Source organism: Asparagus officinalis, chromosome 3 (genome assembly GCF_001876935.1).
Source record: "Asparagus officinalis chromosome 3, Aspof.V1, whole genome shotgun sequence".
In the NCBI taxonomy this organism is placed as follows: domain Eukaryota; kingdom Viridiplantae; phylum Streptophyta; class Magnoliopsida; order Asparagales; family Asparagaceae; genus Asparagus; species Asparagus officinalis.
Genome location: NC_033796.1, coordinates 1742792 through 1749503, shown reverse-complemented (window position 1 = coordinate 1749503; position 6712 = coordinate 1742792). Strand labels below are relative to the sequence as shown.

Sequence of the window (6712 nt, the reverse complement as noted above, 5' to 3'; positions counted from 1 at the left end):
CACCGCCCCAGCGCCGGCGTCGCCCCAGCACCGCCACATCACCGCCCCAGCCCATCGTCACCCCAGGCTCGACAGTAAAACTCAGGTAGCAGTTTTTGTTAGGTGTAATTGCGCTCAGGTACCCCTATAGTTTACCCTACTTTTATTTACCCAAGAAATCTGAGACCGAATCCAGGCACTCCGTTAGAGGGAGCGACCAATGGAGGAATAACTGAGATCGCTTCTCCAAGATCTTGAAACCCTCAAGCGATCTGTACCCAATCCCGATCAAAATGATTCCATCAACAAGGTTCACTTGTCAATTCATAGATCTCAGCCCTCCAATTCTGTCTTTTTTTTGAAAATTTTAACCTAACCTGATGTTTGTTTGGGATTTTGTTTCAATTTGTAATTGAATTCTGCAGTTGCAACAAAGAGTACATAAAATCATGAGCATGTCGAAATCGGGGTCCGCCCGGCGATCGAAAGTCAAGGTCTTTACTTTGTATACAAACTTTAAATTGTCTTATTATTTTCCTTATTCCTAATGTTAATTGTGCATGATGGTTAATCTTAAATGTTATGTTGGAGGGTGCAGGATATGAGTGCCGAGGAGGTGGATAGCAACCCCTATAGTAGACTAATGGCACTTCAACGAATGGGTATTGTGCAGAACTATGAAAGGATACGAGATTTCTTGGTCACGATAGTAGTGCGTATTTGTCTCCCTCTTTCTTCATTCTTACTCACTTGCAGTTGCAGTACATACACACTTCAGTGGGGATTTTTTTCTCCCTCTCTGTATACGATTGTATAGTAGTATTTTTGCAGTTTTACTTGGTGGGTCAATGTACAATAATGGTCTAGCAACCACATCAAAAATTCCCAGAAATTTTTTGTGTCGTGTTTAGACCGGAAAGCATTTAATTTTAGGTCGTAGGCAGGTATAGTGTTTTGACAATGGCAAGTAGCACAGTATGGGGTTTAGATCAATATGCCAAGAAAAGGCATCTTTTTCACTACAGGAAAAACCCCAGGCATGACATCTCAATTTGCCGGAGTTCGTTAACTTCTATGATTGGAGAAGTTAGGTACTTTTTACTATTAAAGACTTTTTTTACACATTAATTGCATATTTGATTATTTCTTTAGTGGCATGAAAATTTTATGCACATTATGTACTATGATATGCTGAATACCTGGGGTGCAATGGTTATTCGTCTCACTTTATTGTGGAAAAGATGTATTTTGAACATTTGAGATACAACGCTCCTGATGGATTGGGAGGAGCATGCCGGGAAGAAGTAATCTCTATGATGCGTGCCTAATTGTGGTCAAACGGGGAAACTGAGATTAATATTTTAGCCACCTATGGAATGATATTTCTCAAATATATATGAGCAGTTATTTTTCATCCATATATATGGACACATGCACAGACAGGCAAATTAGTATATCATTTTAAAGATTAATCTCTATGGATACACGCCATTGCAAGTGGTCTGTGAATTAGGATGCCAAGATTTATATTTTTCTAGAGATGAAATGTTATGGCTCTCAATATGAATGAGTCTTTGAGAATTGTATATGCAGGTACCTAAGTGTGCGTAGGTATATAATTTCAAGCTTTACATGCTTTTATATATTTAACTTGTCTGCTTTAGAAACTTGACGCTAACAGTGTTTAATTTTATTCTCATTCTATTGGCAATATAAAATTGGAAATATGACACAGTGGAGTTGGCGAACATGAATAGGCTTTTCTTTCGTTCAGACCAGGTAAGTTTATCTTTCCTCACATAAGTTTTTCCTTCTTTGCTTTGTAAATGGTCAGCTTTCACATATTCTTTGTTCTTTAGATTTTCAATTTCACTTATTAATGTTAGAAATTATTCATTCCTATTTGCTATAGTTTCTTTCTTGATGGAATACTCTTAGTCACAAAATTGTTCCTTATTGTAGGCTGGCATGACCAAGACAGATTCTGTTGTTCAGACTCTTTCAGACATTAACCCTGATGTTGTACTAGAAGTAAGTGACTCTTTAGTATGTTGCTTGTGGTGTAAAATTTACTAACCACATTCCGAGCCATACTGTTTCCTAGATCTTAAAATGTCGACATTACCTTTGATGTACTCCTACCTTTGATGCACCATTGTCTTTGTTTATCATTTTAGCTCATGGACTAAATCCAAATTACAACTATCTTGAATGAAAAATCCATGTGTTTATTTACACTAATTGAATTGTTTTTACTTATTTTCAGTGTTGATCCAGTTAATAAAGAGAAGTTTAAAAACAGACAAGTTGATTCTTTGAATATATCATCCATACATTGTCTAGTTAATCAATTTAGAACTGTGAAGGATGTAGGTAGCCCTATTACTTATACCCGTAGCAAACAATGCTTACCCAATTATCGGGTATATACATATGTACTATGTACATATACTGGAGGCATCAGAGCTTCATTTAGTAGAAAATAAATTCTCTGCCAACTTATCTCAGGCTTTTGTTTCTTGGTTATACTGTTCGTGGGCTGCCACGAGCAGAGTAGGGGGGGGGGAGTTCATCATGTATTATTCTTTGGACAACATGCATTGGAGTGACCAAGTGGAGTTTAAAAGGGAGTATGGTATTTCCTTTTTAAGGGTAATTTGCACTTGCTTCACCCCAGAGTTTCACCATTTTACTTCGATCAGCCTCAGCTTTTAGTTTTGAGAATTTAATACCCAAAAGTCCTAAAGAAGACTAGAGATGATATTGTCTTGTGTAGGATTTTCTTATAAACATAATGAAGCTAGAGGGGCAAATTATTAAGTTCCAGAAATCTTTTCCTCCTAATGTGAGTATGGGAGTTTTGCCAGCCTCCAACACCCCCCCCCCACCCCTTTACCCAAGCCCCAGGTTGATGAAAAGCGCAAACCTCCGCACTTAGGATTTACCACCAAACACACCCACCGAGAGTAATCAGTAATTAAAGATTCCTACCTCCAGAGGTAGTATCTTAGTGGGCTCACCTTTTACTGATGGGTAGATGTGGGGTGAAAAATTTAGATTCTTGGGGTGATTGGGGTATTGATATTTTGACAATTGGAAGGAGTGTGTTCAGGGAAAAGAGTGCATGGCGACATTGGATAATTGATAATTAGGTATGTGGCGGATTGCATTAGCTGAAAGGTGCCATCTTACATAGAATTATAGAACTAGTGGTGCAGTTAAAATATAAAGAGCTTCTTGATCACTCTTCCTGATATTTCACTTGTCTAGACTAAAGAGTAGAACTGGACCACTTAAATTTGAGAAGGGAATGATATAATTTTTGACGTGATGATTTGTGCTGTCAGCAGTATATAAATTGGCTATCTAATGTGTGTTAGTGTTCCTCGGCAGCTTTCAGTTTTCATTTCCATAGTGTTAAGCGCACTGTATTTTCTCCCTTTTGTTGCTTTTTCAATTGTAAAATCTTTCAAAATCCGGTTGGTTTTTTTAGGTAAACATGCAGTTATCTGCTTTATACATTTACCCAGATTTACGAATAGAGTTATGTTAAATGCTCAAACTTATATTGACTCTTGAATCTTTCTTGCTTTTTCTCTTCAATCTTTTCAGTGTTGTAGACATTGACAGTGAGAAGACATCTGCTGCAAGCAGAAGTTCCGATGCCCTTCCAGAAGGTCTCATGCATGAGCTTCCGAGCTCCGATAGACTTCAAGAATCACCATTTAGTCCAGGAGACCGTCACCATCAGTGATGATCTTGAGGATCTCCAACGGCAACTTGATGCCCTCAATGCAGCTTGACTTTACCCAAAGACTTAACATTACCCTGTATCATGAGAAACAATGTGTTAAATAACTTTTAAGATATTTTTGGGATGGTAAAACTCAAGAAGCAGTTATTTAACACCCTTTTGTTATTAGTATTAAATATTTGAGGATGGTGGAATTTTATTTATTAATGTTATTAATGAATGGAGTTTTTATTTTCTCTTTTATTAATTATTGGGTATTTTTAATATATTTGTGTTATGTATCTCAGTGTTATGTTGAGAATAATATGAAGGTTTTCTATGATAGTTGCCTATGAATGAAAAAATTATCATTAATGTATATTAGAAATTTGTAGTCTACAATGACGGTTTTATAAACCATATTTTGTTCATCAACGAAGGGAAAGCACCGTCATTGATGGGTTACTAATTACCCATTATGAGGATTTTTACGACGGTATCCAACCGTCATTAATTAGTCTTCAACGATGGGAAAATATCCCCGTAACTAATGGTAACGACGGTAAAATATCCCCGTAACTAATGGTAACGATGGGAAAATATCCCGTCGTTGATGGTAACGACGGAAAAAAATCCCCGTCACTGATAGTAACGACGGTGATAATTACCGTCGTAAATATTAATGACGGTAATATGTTCCGTCGTTATAGACTCTATAATGACGGGTAGTATATCCCTTCATGACCCTTTAGCGAAGAGGGCTTCAACGACGGGTGACGAAGGGATTTTTTCCCGTCGTTAGCATACAATAACGAAGGTTTTCAGCTCTTTAACGAAGGGAAATCCCTTCGAAGGGAAATCCCTTCGTTAAAGATGTAATTTCTTGTAGTGTCATTCTCTTCAAATTTTTTATGAATCATTTTCCTTTTAGATTATAGGAATACCAGTTAATGAGCTGATTCCAATCACAAGATCTCCATGTGAATCTCATCCAGTCCATCACCTTATTGCAGATATCAGTCGAGTACTGACATTCAAAGAACAGGTGCCTGCAAGTTTCCATGTGACTAGAACACAAGACGCATTGATTAGTGTCAAGTATGCTCAATCGGCACAACCTTTCCTGAGTGAGAAGTCTGGAGTGATTGACTAACCAAAGAACAATTGAGTGCTTAGGATAGTGTCCCCTCCCCCCCAAGTTGTATCCGACCAGGCAACTGAAGTAGCTAGCAGACGTTCAACTCGTGTTTGAATGAGTCAAACGCAAAGTTCGCGTTCAGGGAATGGACTCTGCGTCTTGGACTTCGGACGCAGAGTCAGGCTCTGCGTTTGGGTCTGAAAACGCAGTGGTGAACCTTGCGTTTTGTTCTTGGAATGTGGATGTGAGTTCCGCATTTTGTTCTTGGGACGCAGAGATGAGCTCTGCGTCTTGACTCTAGAATGCAGAGGTGAGCTTCTGCGTCTTGAGGTGAAGAGACCGTCAACTTGTAGTCTCTTTTATTAGAGTGTTGCAAAGATTGTCTCCTCGTAATATTTGTCTTAGCTCCTTGAAATATGAGAATCGTCAGTTGTAACTCTTGTTGGTGATTGTGAAGGTCGTCGAATCAAAACTTTTATCAGTTATTATGAAGGTCGTCGAATTGTAACCTTCGTCGATTGACGTGAAAGTCTCCTAATTATATGTTCTGAAAGTCATCAAATTGTAACTTAAAAGGAAATCAAATCACAGATTGATGATAGAAAAATAAAAAACTAGAGAACAAATCACAAAGACACGTAGACTTAACGAGGTTCGACGAGTATAACCACTCCAAGAATCCATTATTAATCAAGACAGGATTACCTGAAGTTTCTAAAACCCTAATCTTACCTCCCTCACCTCTCTCTTCTGGATAATGATCCTAATAAGGTGGCTAAAGATACATATTTAGTTATTTAATCAACTCACAAACTGTAAGTTCAAGTTTTGTTGGGGGTGTTGTGCGCAGCGGAAATTTCGAAAGAGTTTCTGGTGCACAATAAGAGAGAAAGATCGCAATAAGAATTTCCGTCCCACCAAGAAAATAAGAATCTGAAGCGAATATCTCAACAAAGTGAGATATCAGCTCTTCCTCTCATTAGTTCTAGGACTGATCTGTCAAGGGAACCTAATAAACTATTATAATGGCCACAAACAGCAAATCATACAAGTTTTACGTAGTTCGGCAAATTGCTTACGTCCACGGGGCAAGGAAGGGGAGATCTACTATTAGAGAGAAAAAGAATACAAATATGTTTACAACCACACAAGATCTCACAAATAATTCTCAACCAATCTCTCAATTCCTCACTCAAAAGCCGTTCAAGAACCCTCTGTATTTCACCTCACACAGCCGCCAAAAACGCACACAGCCTTGCGCCGCTTTTTCTCTCTGCTATTCTCTCCTTGCACACAACCTAGGGGAAAACGTTGGCTGATATTTATAAAGCTCAACTTTCGTTTCGGGTGGGCCACCACGCACGCGGAAACGAAACCGCGTTCGACACTTGGTTTCGCACGTGGGTGGCCCCCACTCTTCCTATTCACAGGGGGGTGTTAGTAATCTGTAGGCCTCCAACTTTACTCACGATTACATGTATCAACTATAAAACCAGGCTCCACAACACAATATTTATAACTAGGGGAAATTTTTTCAACGTGCCTTTTACCCCCAAAACCGCCCCCGATTTTCTTCCAGCCCCCAAAACGAATCCCCAGGCGTAACGCCGTTTAAACCCTGCTCGAAATGCCCAAAATACCCTTACGTTTAAAATTCCCCGTTATGAGTTACCTCCTCGTCCGTACCCTGTCATCTCTCTCTTCTGCAAGCAAACCGACTCCATAAACCCAATTCAAAACCCTAGCCCTAAATCAACCGACCCCAACGCAAACCGAATCAAAGCAAAGGGATTAAAATGGCCGGCGATTCAACCCCCAAAGCCAACCTCAATGCCGACCACAGCGAAAGCGATTACGCCCAG

At 39.1% G+C, this 6712-nt stretch overlaps 1 long non-coding RNA gene across 1 annotated transcript; it reads left to right on the top strand.

Annotated features, from left to right (window-relative positions):
* LOC109832602 lies at positions 1-3980 on the top strand. Its single transcript, XR_002244803.1, has 7 exons — positions 1-85; positions 176-289; positions 405-473; positions 578-691; positions 1715-1758; positions 1942-2010; positions 3592-3980. It is a non-coding gene; the product is annotated as an uncharacterized LOC109832602 (long non-coding RNA).